Genomic DNA, 15,110 nt, shown 5'->3' with positions numbered 1-15,110 from the left:
AACTGTAATTACTATTATGATGAATGATCAGGACTATCTTTATGGACTGTGAGAAAATTTTAACTTTTGCCAACATTGTATCAATAAGTGTGTGCATTGGATATCTTTGTTATTGTAATTATCAAAAAATTTTTCAAATCATTATTGGCCACTGGCCAAAAAAATTTGTAAAATTTTTTGTGGGGAGCATGGGGGCTATGTAAGTAGGCTGTTTATGTTTTCTTACTGGCAACGTTACGCAGCGCTCTGTATGAAAATCACTGGCTGTGCTGTGTGCAGCCTGTGGCTAGTTTGCATTGTTGCCTGCCATTGTAGTGTTGGGCAGCTGGATGTGAACAGCGCGTAGCGTTGCGCAGTTGGAGGTGAGCCGCCAGCAGTGGTGGATGTGGGGAGAGAGATGGCGTAGTTTTGAAATTACATATATTATGACTTGTGATGATATTAAGGTAAATACATTGTTTGTTCTCTATTAAAATCTTTCATTTGCTAACTATGCCTATCAGTAGTTAGTGCCTTCTGTAGTTTGAATCTTTTATTTAGCTGGCAATAGTGGCGCTCGCTGTATTGCAGTAGTTCGAGTAATGAAGATTTTTGTGAGGTAAGTTATTTGTGAAAGGTATAGGTTAATGTTAGTCAGGGCCATTCTTTTGTAGGGATTTTTGAAAGTCAGATTGCGTTGCGCTAAATAATATTGTGTGTCAGGTTAAGCACAGTCGTGTATAAATTTTTCTAAGGGGACGTTTCAACTTTTATAGCCGCTTGGCGTGGCCGTGCGGTTTGAGGCGCCATGTCACGGACTGCGCGGCCCCTTCCGCGGAGATTCGAGTCCTCCCACGAGCATGGGTGTATGTGTTGTTCTTAGCATAAATTAGTTTAAGTAGTGTGAAAGTCTAGGGACCGTAACCTGAGCAGTTTGATCCCTTAGGTTTTCACACACATTTGAACATTTGAACTACTTTTACATGGTGAATGAAAAAGGAGTGCCGCAAAAACAATATAGCAGTATAGGGCTATCTATCCGAGTCAGTGTCCGACGCGCCAGGCAGTTGCACGAATTATTAAGACGCTGATGCGGACAGGCTGCTTCAACTTCAAAAAGAAGTTGCTCTAGCTACGATGCTTATGAATCCGCACAGTGGTGCGAGACATATTGCCAATGAATGTGAAATCAGCCAGACAAGTGTCATTCGCATGCTGCATAGTCAGAATTTCCATCCCTACCATGTGTTACTGTCCGCCCCTGGTAGCTGAGTGGTCAGCGTGACGGAAAGTCATACCTAACGGCCCGGGTTCGATTCCCGGCTGGATCGAAGATTTTCTCCACTCAGAGACTGGTTCTTGTGTTGTCTTTGTCATCATCATTTCATCCCCATCGACACGCAAGCCATCGAAATGGCTTCAAAAAAAATATTCAAATGTGTGTGAAATCTTATGGGACTTAACTGCTAAGGTCATCAGTCCCTAAGCTTACACACTACTTAACCTAAATTATCCTAAGGACAAACACACACACACACACACACACACACACATACACACACACATACATGCCCGCGGGAGGCCTCGAACCTCCGCTGGGATCAGCCGCACAGTCCATGACTGCAGCGCCTGAGACCGCTCGGCTAATCCCGCGCGGCGTGTCAACTCGGAAGACTTGCACCAGGCGAACGGTCTACCCGACGAGAGGCCCTAGCCGCACGGCATCTGTTACAACATCAGGCACTCGACGACCGTGATTTCGAACGTCGTACAGAATTTTGTCGGTTTGCCCTTCAGCAACTGAGTGACGACCATGTGTTTTTCCAACGTGCGCTCTTTACCGATGAAGCAACGTTTACTAACCATGCTAACGTAAATTTGTAACAATGCACTACTACGCGGCCGAAAATCCACACTGACCGACAGGTGCAACATAAACGGCTGTGGAGCGTAAACTTATGGTGCGGCAGCATAGGAAATAACATTGTGGGACCTTACTTCATCTCAGAGGTTCGAAATGGGCGTCCGTACGCACACTTCCTGACAATCATTCTGCCCGTTCTTCAAGAAGAGGTGTCACTGAATATTCGACAGTTTATGTGGCTGCAACACGGCGGTTGCCCAGTCCACTCGTCCCGTGTTGCAACGCAAATACTGAATTAGAACTTTCCTGGACGTTGGATACGACGAAATTCTGATGCTAAGTTATCTGAGAGGTCCCCCGATTAGACTCCTCTTGCTTTCTTTGGGGAGCACTCTATGGACGAAGCCCCAACTACGCCAGGCGATGTGTGTCGTCGGATGACCAGTGCAAGCTCTAGCATATCATCCGCTGTAATTACATCTGTTCATCGTTTTTTCGAACGGCGATTGCAAGTGTACCCTCCAGTCCGTATTCAACAGTTTGAACGACTGCTTAAATAAAGAATGAAGTTATCTTTTTGAAAACAAAATTTATGTTATATGATTTGAGTGGTTACCAAATCAGTGTTACTAAATTGCTTATTTCAAATTAACGTTAAAGCAATTACAACCCTCGGTCACAAAAGTTACGTCTTTTGACCAGGTTTCCACACTTCGAGGAGTGTCTTAATCACAAATTAAATATTCAAATTGGTATGTGACATATAAGATAAGTATCAAGCGATAATGGCTTTAGTCACAAAAATTTTAAAACGAATACATGGAAGGCGAGCCACTATTCCATGTATTCTTTTGTAGATCAACAACAGCCTAAAGATGGCACTAAATCGCTGAAACTGGTTGCAACAAAATAAAATAAAATCATAAGGACGGCTGTAGGTGTTTTATTTTGTCACAGATGAGATGAAGAGGTTAACACAGAAGAGGAATTCGTGGCGCGTCACATCAAACGAGTCAGAAGACTGACGACCCCCAAAAAAGGGCTCTTAATTTATGAAGAACGAACAGTTGATTTCTGTGTCTCAGCTCACGCAAATGTGGGAGGATACGCAATAGTTTTCCTAAGCCCTTTGTGATACTCTACTTCTAGCCTATGTCGTATTTCCATACACAACATTCGTACGTGAACCTGCATCTTAGTTTTTGTTGGTTCAAGGGGGAATAAAGCTTCATTCTAGTAGCGCAGACCTAGCTTCCAATATACAACTGCGCAGCCTAGTCCGAGATGCTGCTAGCAGTGTCTGCACCACAAATGCCGTTTCCAGCCACCGTGCTCTCACATTCTAGGATATTTCTCTAACTTTTTACGATAGGGTTCAACGTCAACATTAACAAACGCTATATCACTGTAATTGTCTTCGCAAGAGCTACCGAATGTAGCCATAAATGTATACGATTCCATTTAAAAAAACGTACTTACTCCAGTATCTCATTGGTACCATTGCTAAAAACATTAATAACACAAAAACATATGTGCCCCTAGACGCTGTAAGGTTTGCCGAAAAGCGTGTTTCGACATGTGAACGCGTTCACGAAATAAAAGTGTTAAGTCTTATGTGACTCATCCTGTTTGCAGGATGTTTCAGGAGGAACGGTATATATTTAAGGAGATGGTAGTATAGACGAATTGCAATAAAAAGTTCCACATAACATGAATCCAATTTTTACTGAGTACAGAGATATAGATGAGTTCAATGGATTGTCGTTTCGTGTTTTGCTATGGGTTGCTATGGGTGTATTTATCGAAAGTCAGTAGTAGAGTGTTGATGTTCACGTTGTAAAGTTGTGCTTTAGTTTACATCGATATTTTCATTGCGATTTGTTGGTTAAGTCTACAGTATTGTAGCGTGTAAACATGCCGCACGCATTTACAAATAATCATTTCTCGAACTTTAAAGAAACTGGTTCACCCAGTTATTTCATCCTAATCATACACTTATACAGGGTTCCTTCCTGCTGTTTGATTAATCCGAGTACCCTGTTTTACAGACTTATGAAGTACCAAGTTCATATAAAGAGGCACAATTGAAATTGTTTTTGTGTAAATAATGAGCAAATTTTCTTAACTATTGCAAAGTGTTATAGTAAAAGTTTGCTTACGTAAAATTCAATCAGAGTGAAGCCAAGTTACTAGAATCTGTTACATAAGAATACATAGTTCCAAGAGTAAGATTTTGAAAGTAAATTCCAGTAAGAAGGCGGTTTTCTTGAAGTGAAATTTTCAGCGTAAAAAGTGTGTACTTTTGTATCTAAGTATTTTAGTATTTAAGATTTTTGGTTATGGAAAGTGCGTTGCTAAAGGTCCCCCTTGGCCAAAATCTTTTTAGCTTATTGAAGTTATCTAATGGTTTTTTTTTCTTTTAAAAACGTAATATATAAGGGTGTAGTCCAACATTGTTTTAATGGAGTAATATTTATTTGAAGAACCAAATTAAGTAGGCAAAATTCATACTTCTACTTTTCCAGTACTTCACTGCTTCATTGCCGGATAGGCTGGCAACCATTAGCACATGTTTTAAGCCACTGAATGAACTTGGAACTGAGTTGTCCTAGCTTCAATCTAGTATTATTCATACTACGTTTCTATCTAACCGCTGGGTAAAATCTTAGGAAAAGAAGTGAACAGTCTGATTTACTGAGTACAAAGATATAGCTGAGTTCAATGCATTGTCGTTTCGTGTTTTGCTATGGTTTGCTATGGGGGTATTTATCGAAAGTCAGCAGCACAACACACGGTCATATCCTGTAAAAAGGGTAACTCTATCGATTAGCTTTTCCTGTTAACAAGACTATCCTCCCATTGTGTACTTTGGAAAGTAAACTAAATTTTAGTAAGAGGGTTATACGTGGTAACACAGAGACAGAATTTCAGTTATTTAGGAAAACCATACTAAATTACAATGTAATGGTAGGGTTATGCAGTGAGATCAAATTCGTTTATTACTACCCCACTGCTTGCGGTGGCCATTTCCTTGCAGCTTCGTCGGCAACAAATTCCATCTTAGATTAATGTGGAATGTTCTTTCCAAAAACTGCAGTTTATGAAGACGACTTTACGAGACAATTGCCACTGCCACACCATCTGTCACTCAATTATGCACAGTTTTAGCACTCGAAAACTGTTAACATCGCCAGACATGGCAGAGTTTCGTACGCACACCAGACTACCCTGCCTGCGACTGCTGTCTATTCGTTTCGTTTCGTCTTTTACACGCCACTTAGCGCCTAGGTCGTCCACACCACCACGGATTAAAAGCCCTAAGTGGATTCTCGACTTTTTTATTTGCTTTGTCAAAAGTATTGTACATTTTGAAACAACCTGTAAATATTACAGTCGTTATAAGCGGAGAAAACATTCATGATTATACTTTTGGTTCCTTTAAACAATATCTTTTACTTCATTTACTTTTAACACATCGTCAAAGTCAGTTATCAATGTTAGAAAGCGTCAATACATTTAATATTGTTTGAAAACATCGATACTTTTATGTACAGAATTTCAGGACTACAGTTTAGCTGAAAAATTTTAATAAACTTTCGATCAAATTTAAGCTGTTACGTTACTCTCTCCTGACCGAAAGACCTGCTGCTACTGCTTCGCTATTGACAACGCAGTGCTGCCCATATCGTTTTATACTGACAAATCCGCCTCATCAGGCATCTTGTGGTCATTTCCTCATTACATAGAGATGACGGGATAATTTTATGAGATAGTGTGCTCAAAATTTGCCTTTCCGAGTTTGTTTCCGGAACGAAATGTCCTTTGTTCCCGAATGCACTGTTCTGAGGCGCACAGTGTGCGAGATGTGATGAACATTTGTACATACATTATTTTAGGTGCATGTGAATGATACAATCGTATTTCCCTTTTCTCGAATTTTATTAAATGGTACTGAAGATTTGTTTTGCATTTGTTTATCAGACCCTGTCTATGTCTGCAATTTCGATTCTTGTTTTGTTGAACTGGACCTTGTGTCTGAAGATGAAATATCTATTTTAGCAACAGAATTAGTAAGGCGTTCAGATTAGAAATGCAAAGATGTTTGTTGCCAGGTGGACGGGACTAAGTTAGCAAATCGCACGGTTACTGGCTATACAGCATAGTACAGCACCGTTCTTTCATCTCTATGTTCCAGAGTGAAACCGGTTGCAACAAAATTAGGCGTGAATTGTCCGCTAATTCCACAGGCTGCTACAAAGTTTTAAAGTGTCGTTACATAGAGAACGTAGATCAGATGCCTTGCGCTGTCAGAAAAGTTATACGTGTCTGCCATTTTGTTTAAATTATAGCAAATTATTTCTGTTGCGTATAAATATTGACTGTAGCCAGATGTGTATTCATTATCAACCCGTTGTGTTTGTACAATCAACATTAGTCACATGCACTTAAATAACCAATCATAGGCACATGTGCTGTAAATACAGTGTTAATCAGTTGCACATAAATATTTACTTTGTTGAAACAATAGTAAATCAGTTCCAACTTAATACGGAAGATTAGATTAAATTAGATTAGATTTACTTTCATTCCAATTGATCCGTAGTAAGGAGGTCCTCCAGGATGTGGAACATGTCAGAAAAACAACAATACATGACAAATATTTACAACTAAAACAAATAAGCTAATGTACCATTCCACAGGTCCCAAGTGGAATGATCGTCATTTTTTAATGAACACTATATGAAAGTCATTTCACAAAAACTAATGCACTGGATTTAAAATAAAGTTTTTATTTATTTATAAGGTAATAAACATGTAATACAACTACTATAATACTTATTTACAATGAACACATTACTGCACTGAAATGGTGCAGAAGTTAGATTGTACTTACACACACACACACACACACACACACACACACACACATTTACAATGAACACATTACTGCACTGAAATTGCGCAGAAGTTATATTGTACTTACATATATATACACAAATCAGTTGGTTTTACTGAGAAATTCATCAATGGAGTAGAAGATAGCGATAATGGCAACTGTAATAGCACTAGCTTCATCATAATCCAAATATTCAATAAAAATAGAGAGGAGGGGGTTCACATTTAAAAATATAAAGTTCACCCAGCGCACGCAGGAGGGTTGGTTAGGTGATAGTCAGTTGTAGCACAGAGAGATGTCTCCTTTACTAATATTAACTTTTAACTTTTTTTTTTTCGTACGATGCGTCGTTTGAGAAATGAGAAATGAAAACAAAAGAAAACTGTCTCAAGTAAAAAGAAACATCCTTTATGTGTATACTCGTACATGTCATGAAAACAGACACAAAGGTTTACTCTTGTTTGGTTAGTAGAATGTTTAAAAAACGTTTCTTGCTGTAAAAAGAAATGGTTCAAATGGCTCTAATCACTAAGTCCCCTAGACTTAGAACTAATCAAACCTAAATAACCTAAGGACATCACACACAGCCATGCCCGAGGCAGGATTCGAACCTGCGACCGTAGCAGCAGCGCGGTTCCAGACTGAAGCGCCTAGAACCGCTCGGCCACAGCGGCCGGCTCTTGATGTAGACCTACATTGTTTCACACACTTAATATAACTTTCCTCATCGTTATGTTAAACAACAGTGTCACTACCCACTTGCTGCAACATTTATTTATAACTATGATTCAAAAAGCGTGCCTTCTGCACTTCTGTACTGGACAGACTTTATTTACAAGGGCTGATTTACGTGACATCTGCCAAAATCGTTCACAATTTCCGGTAGGAATATACAGTGTTTACAGTGGTTCATGCGTTTTATAATAACGAAAAATTGATTCCCAGTTATTGACTGCTGGAACAGCGTCTTCACTGATGTGTACTACGCTATAGTCGTCATCTTCCCTCTTTCCGCAACTGCACTCTGCGCAATCTGCACAGCACCTGTGCTCTCGCCGTGGCGTAATTGCAGCTGCCTCTGCAGCTGCTCACAGTCGGCTCGGCACACGGCTCAGCGTTCGCAGCGTGTTGCTGTCTGCGCTTCCTGTCCCTAGTACACCCTTATCTCCTTTCTCATGCTAATTAAAGTACCTCCCCTGGTGTTCTTGTAATTACTCCTCACAGATGAGTCACGCAGTAACATTATTTACCTGTTTCGCGTTCGTGTATAAACAGTTCAACACGTCATGGTTTGCCGAGTAGCGTCAAACGATTCTAATACGAAGACAATCCTGTAAATTTGAACTCGTTATAACTGCCACACCCAGAGGCGAATAAAAAGAAATAAAAGGGCTCCACGAAGATACACTGACGGGAGAAAAATCCCAAAACGAAGATGAAATTTTGGCAGATTAATAAAAGTTGGTAGGCGTGTTTCTACATCTGGAAGATGACTGCTATTCAAACGAGGGCTATCCACAAAGTACGTGTTTACCTCTTCTTGAAGCTGTGCGTCGTCATCAAAACGCTGCATAGCCAATCACTTCTTCATTGCTGGGAATAAGTGGAAGTCGCTCGGTGCCAGGTCGGGACTGTACGGCGGATGAGGAAACAACTCTCACTTAAAAGAGTCGAGAACTTCACGAGTGCCATTTGCCGTGTGGGCCCGGGCGTTGTCGTGAATCAGTAAGATCTTTGAGCCCAACTTTCCCCTGCGCTTGTTTTGTATTGCTCTTCTGAGGTTGTGCAGTGTTTGGCAATACTTTTGAGAGTTTATTGTAGTGGTTCTTTCCAGGAAATCCACAAAAATCGTATTTCTGCCGAGTTACTGATTAACCACGTGGTTGAAGGCGCAGGCGGCCGAATTTTACGACGAAGGAATTTCCAAGCTCGTCCATCGCTACGATAAGTGCCTTAATTTAAATGGCAACTTTGTAGAAAAGTAGTATTTAAGTTTGGCTTTCATCTGTATATAATAAAAAAATATCCAATTCTTTATTTATTTTTAATTCCAAAACGTAATGTACTTTGTGGATAGCCCTCGTATTTTGCGCCAGTCACATAAGAGATGCGGTAGCAGCGCCACTATTAAGATGCAAGTGAGGTTCGTTTTAAATACGTGCTGCAATGGTCGTGTAAGTTACCTTTGAGACTATACGTAGTGAGTTGATGTTAGTCAAGGATGCCTGTAAGACGATGAAGACGTCATTTTCAACAGCTCGCTGGGTTTGCGCGAGGCCGTGTGATAGATCTACAAGAAGCTGGATGTTCCTTATGCGATATCACGGAAAAAGTGGTAGAAATGTAGCCACTGAACATGATTGGTCACAAGAGGACCGGACTCCGGAAGGCCACGTGGCACTGCCGAGAGAGAAGATCGTCGTGCTCAGCGTATGACTGTGGCGCCTCGTACTGCGCCAGAAGCGGCAATTTTAGCAGCAGTTGGCAACACAGTTACAAGTCGGTTACTGCAAGGACAGCTTCGAGCCACAACCCCTGTATCGTGCATTCCATGACCCCAAACCACAGCCTCGCGTTTTCAGTGGTGTCAAGTGAAATCTCGTTAGAGGACAGAGCGGAGGTGTGTTGTGTTTGCTGATGAAACCCAGTCCTGCCTCGGTGCCATTGACGGCCGTATGTTGGTTAGAAGGAGGCCAGGTGAGCGACTACAACCAACATGTCTGCGGCCTAGACACGCTGGACCTTGTGCCATTTTCTATGACAGCAGGAGCATTTTCGTGGTCATCACACGCACCGTGACTCCAAAACTGAACGTCAGTCTGGTCATTCGACCTGTTGTGCTGCCATTCATTAACAGCATTCCAGGAAATGTTTTCCAACATGATAACGCTCGGCCACATACCGCTGGTGCAACCCGACATGCTCTACAGAGTGACCACATGTTCCCTTGGCCTGCTTGATCATCATATCTCTCTCCAGTCGGACATGTATGGAACATCATTGGACGATAAATTCAGCGTTTCCAGAATTAGGCTTCCACTCTGCAGCGGAGTGTGCACTGATATGAAACTTCCTGGCAGATTAAAACTGTGTGCCGGACCCAGACTCGAACTCGGGACCTTTGCCTTTCGCGGGCAAGTGCTCCACCATCTGAGCTACCCAAGCACGACTCACGCCCCGTCCTCACAGCTGCACTTCTGCTAGTACCTAGTCTCCTACCTTCCAAACTTTACAGAAACTCTCCTACGAACCTTGCAGAACTAGTACTTCTGAAAGAAAGGATATTGCGGAGACATGGCTTAGCGACAGCCTAGGGGATGTTTCCAGGATGAGATTTTCAAGGTCCCGAGATCGAGTCTGGGTCCGGCACACAGTTTTAATCAGGCAGGAATTTTCAACTCCAGAGTTATCCACAACCAGCATTAACTGCCCGTGTATTGACGGATCAAGCCATAGAACCCCACTCCACATACTGACATCCGGGTCCTGTACGACACAGCGCAGCATCTAAGTTTGCATGCCTGAATTCAAAATCCTGGCTGTTACATAGGTTATTAATGTACCTACATTTTATATTTTTCAGTGACTTTTCTAGCTCTTACATTAACCTATTAAGCAGTAACGTTAATCACTTAAATATGTTACTCTGCATTAATTAATCCTGGGTGTTGGGATTTTTCCTTCCGTCAGTGTAGAAACTGTGTTTCAGTTCGTGACGACTCGACTCCAGATACGGAGCGAGGGGCCTCGGCCGTTAGCACTCGGTAAAACTATTGCTCTTGAATGGAAAGAGCCTAAGTTCGACTCTCGGCCCAACACGCAGTTTTAACCTCTCAGGAAATTCACGACTCTGTACAACTCAGCTGCAAAGATAAATTTTGTTATGGATGAGGATAACTGCCTACTTAACCACAGAGAATTAGTAACATTTTTGAAGCGAGGAGAAGAAAGCGTAGTTTATTAACGACTGTAACTTCTAAGAAATTGACGCACTACTAGATAAAATTGTAGTTATCTGTTCGAAACAATGCTGATTACCTTCCACTGACGAAGTAATAATCGACCTTACGACTGAAGAACATTCACTCTACATACCGAAGACTGAAATAACTATGCCTTTTTACTAGGATAATTTTGATTTGTGTCAGCCAATGATTCAAGTATTTTATGATTTTTATCTAGACTCTACACGAAGGAAGGGATTAATTCCTACAAGAATTAGGAATGGGATTCTGCATGTAAATACTAACACTTCCTGAACCGTTTTTATAGACTTCGATGGAATCTCCATAATATTTCCTGCTGACCGTAGAACGTGTGATCCACAGGGTCCGAATGGTCCTAGAGAACAAACAACATTCTAACGACCCTGTCCCTTTCGCCTAACAATATTTACGCCACTGAATGAAATATGTCATACGCGAAACATGGTTTCATAGACTCCTCTAATTATCTTCCCTTTTTCCATCACCACAGGACCTGCAGAAACCACTACATGAGGAACCAAAAGGCTATAAGATAGTCTGCATTCAGTAGCTTCTTTTGCGCTCCCCGCACGTAAACAGTTTTCCGACTAGAAATCAGTAAAAAAAATTGATTCACGTCACTGTTCATTAGGTACGATATTGTCCTCTTCCACCTCTGTAACTCCTTGACTGCATTAACTTGTTTATAAGCGGTTCAGTAATATAAACTAAAACAAAGAATGTTCTGTTTAGACAGTTCTGTCACTCTGTTTCGTTTACACAGCGTTCACACAACACACATTAAGTTCATGAGTCAAATTAGAGTGAATGTACTTCTGAGTATGTGTAAAAAAAAAGTTTAATAGCTTCTGGTTTTGTCAGCAAGTTTAATTTATCTTCCACCATTATGTCCGGCATACGATGTTATCAGTGAACTCTTTTCGCTATCATAACACTATGTGCAACAGCCTTCGATACTCTTTGTGGATTTGTAACTGTTGCCATGTATGAATTTACCAGGTAGGCACCGCAAATTTACCGTCATTTGAAGTGCATAACTATCGACATGATGTTAGATCAGCGTATCCAAGCCTTATCGGAATAGGCTATTCAAAACGCTTCCATAGATTGACATTTATTCAAATGGAAAATAAAATTTAGCATACCATCGTTACGAATCCAACTGAAATGAAATTACGGTTCACTCATACTACTCTCTTCTACAACACTATGGAGAAATACAATGAAATGTTGTCATATTTTTTCGCAAGAACATCACTGCTCACACGAACTACTCTCAAGAAATATGTTATTTCGAAGTTCATACTGAAAGGGAAACATAAATCAGCAGGAACGGATTGTGTCTGTAGATATGGGCGATAGAAGTTCACTGTCTCTCCAGTCAGACTTTTGCCAGTCGGAGTTTGACGCGCTGCCAAGAGCGTCGAGAGTCGGTGCCAAAACACTTTGTTATTTTGTGTGCTATGCATATGTGATTCTTTGCGGACTTCAAGCATACAATATTTGACTCAATTCCAGTCGTCAGTTTGTTCCATTTCCACATAGTTCAGCATTTTTAGATGTACCGCAGAAGACTTCGAAAATGGACTATTTGTCAAGCGACATACTGATGACTATTAGTTTGTTCTTTTCATGGTGTGCTCTGTAAAGCCAACAAGAGTTAGATTATAATGTGGGAATTTTCTCATACAATATTTTGTGTTACACCGCACGTAAAACAGATAGTTAAAAATCATGAGTCACTTTATAATGGGATGTAAAGTGAAATGATGAAATGTAAATTTAATTGTGACAAGAATGCTGAGTAGCCCCAAAATGTACGCAAAAAGATTTGTTGTATAGGATAGTTAGATATTTCCCTTTTGTAATGTTTCTAAGATGTGTTGACACAGGTATACGTAATTTGATATATGTCTTCATGCTTTTTAGTGATGTTGGATAATACTTGCTGTACAAATCGCATTGTTTGTGACTACGTCAACGAAGAAAGGATTTCATTTAGTAAAAAGGATGTAATTTTTCTGAGTAATGTAAGTTTTTTTGTCAGATGTTTTGAAAAGCCAAACTTCGAATACAACTTCACTATTGAGAAAGTCAGTGTTAGTAATTCACCCGAATCACTACCGCCTCCTCGTCCAACTCATATGTTTTTTAAAGACGTTGAATTTTTTTAAATGTTTTCATTTATCAGCTAAAAGAATTTCATGTATTTTTCAAAGTATGACGACCAGCATTGCACACCGCTGAGCCTGTAGCTAGTATATTTTCTTCTTCTTCATTCGAGAGCAGAACACAACGCGATCCACCATTGCTGCTTTAGAGGTAAGACAATTTTATTTATCTGTTATGTGCACCGGTCAGTTTTGAACAGGTCCAGACGATTCAGTACCTAAGGGTCTGACTGTATTTTGCAGTGACTGTATTTCTTTATTGGTATTGAGAGTTGCATTGCCCAGTTAGTTCGTATTGTGTTTTGCTAACAATAACACAAAGTAAGAAATGTGTGTAGAAATGTGTGGTAAGTTCCTATGGGACCAAACTGCTGACGTCATCTGTCCCTCGGCTTACACACTGCTTAATATAACTTAAACTAACTTACGCTAACGACAACACACACACCCCTGCCCAAGGGAGCCGCGCGAACCATGGCAAGGCACCTCAAACACACAGTCTTGCAGTTACAACACGCTGTATGGTAACCCCAGTTTTGTATGCATTCCCAGTTCAGGCAATCATTTAAGTATTCCAGTAAATTATAAAGAACGTTACAATACTTACCACTTGTTCGCCAGTATTTAACCTGTGTATTATCCAGATTTTACCAAGGTGAGTCGCAGGATGATATCTGTGCACACTTTCGCTGAAGGTGTCACAAAGTGTACTTGCGAGAAATATGGCATAATAGATAAATTAAAGGTTCGTATGTAAAAGGTACACAGTGAAAGCGCCATGAGATGGAATCGACCCTCTGAGTTCATTTCATCCTACAACGCGACGCCTACCAGCTACCAGAACGCAACCCGCGAGACGGTTCACACCTCCTATGCTGCAGCCTTTAATTTTTTCACCGGAGTGGCATTTTCGTTGTTTGTTCCTGAAGTATTCAAGTTATGTATTCTGTGATTAGAGATGCAAGTGCACTCGATCTTCAGGTATGATAAGTGCAACGTGTCTAACACGTCGCTGTATGAAGAATTCATCATCACACGCAAGTATCCTTTTCTAAAATCCAAAAGAACAGCAGCACATCCAACCACCGAGTAACACATTCAGCGCCATAGACTGTTTGTTGTATTTACACGAGGGTCTCTTCTACTGCTTCCAAAAGTACCATGAAAGCAATTCCTTCCTTTCGTATCCGGTTCTGTGGGAATCTCACTATCTCATTTAATTTTTCCATCCTTCTGCAGAACATCTCAAACGGTTGATTCCATTCTTTTCCGTATTCTATGGTTTACTTCACTTACGATGCTCCTGATATACATTCTCACACATTCCCTTCTCAAATTCCTCAATATTTTTGTCTTTTTTGGTCTACTCTTATTCCATATAATACCTTCAGTAGACTGTTGATTCTACCCACCAGTTTCTGTAATCCTTCCTCGTTTTTACTGATGACAACTTACCATAGGCGAATCTTATCATTGACATCCTTTCACCTAGATTTTTGGTCCCATTTCACAAACTTCTTTTTATCAGTTTCATCACTGCTTCTTCGATACGCAGGTTGAACGGTAGCGAGAAAAGAATGCATCGCTGCGTATCGCCCTTTTTGATCCTTTTCTTGGTCATTGATTCTCATCGTTCCTTCTTGGTTCTTGTACCTACTGTATTTTACGTCTTTCTCTACAGCGCAAATAAATTTTACTGGATTTTTTGCACATGTTGCACGATATTACGTTGCCGAGTGCTTTTTGTAGGTCAATAAATCTTAAGCAAGCGTCTTGAGTTTCCTTAAATCCTCCTTCCGTTATCAACCATACAGAATGACAATTATTGAACTAATTGAAATGAAATCGTCATAACTTCTGAACGATTTGCGTTAGGACGCTCATACCGCCCCGTTGGCCGCGGGGCATGGTGGGAATTAATATGGTTTCGTTTGGTTTGATTTAGCGACGAAGCTCACTTTCATTTGGATGGGTTCGTCAATAAGCAAAATTGGCACATTTGGGGGACTGAGAATCCGCATTTCACGATCGAAAAGTCTCTTCACCGTCAACCGGTGACTGTATGGTGTGCGATGACCAGTCACGGAATAATCGGTGCGATATTCCTTGATGGCACGGTGACTACCCAACGGTACGTGAAGGTTTTGGAAGATGATTTCATCCCCTTATAACCCTGATTTCGACGAGATGTGGTTCGCGCAAGACGGTACTCT

The sequence above is a fragment of the Schistocerca cancellata genome, chromosome 2, assembly GCF_023864275.1.
Source record: "Schistocerca cancellata isolate TAMUIC-IGC-003103 chromosome 2, iqSchCanc2.1, whole genome shotgun sequence".
Classification (NCBI taxonomy): Eukaryota; Metazoa; Arthropoda; class Insecta; order Orthoptera; family Acrididae; genus Schistocerca; species Schistocerca cancellata.
Note: the sequence above shows the minus strand (reverse complement) of the source record.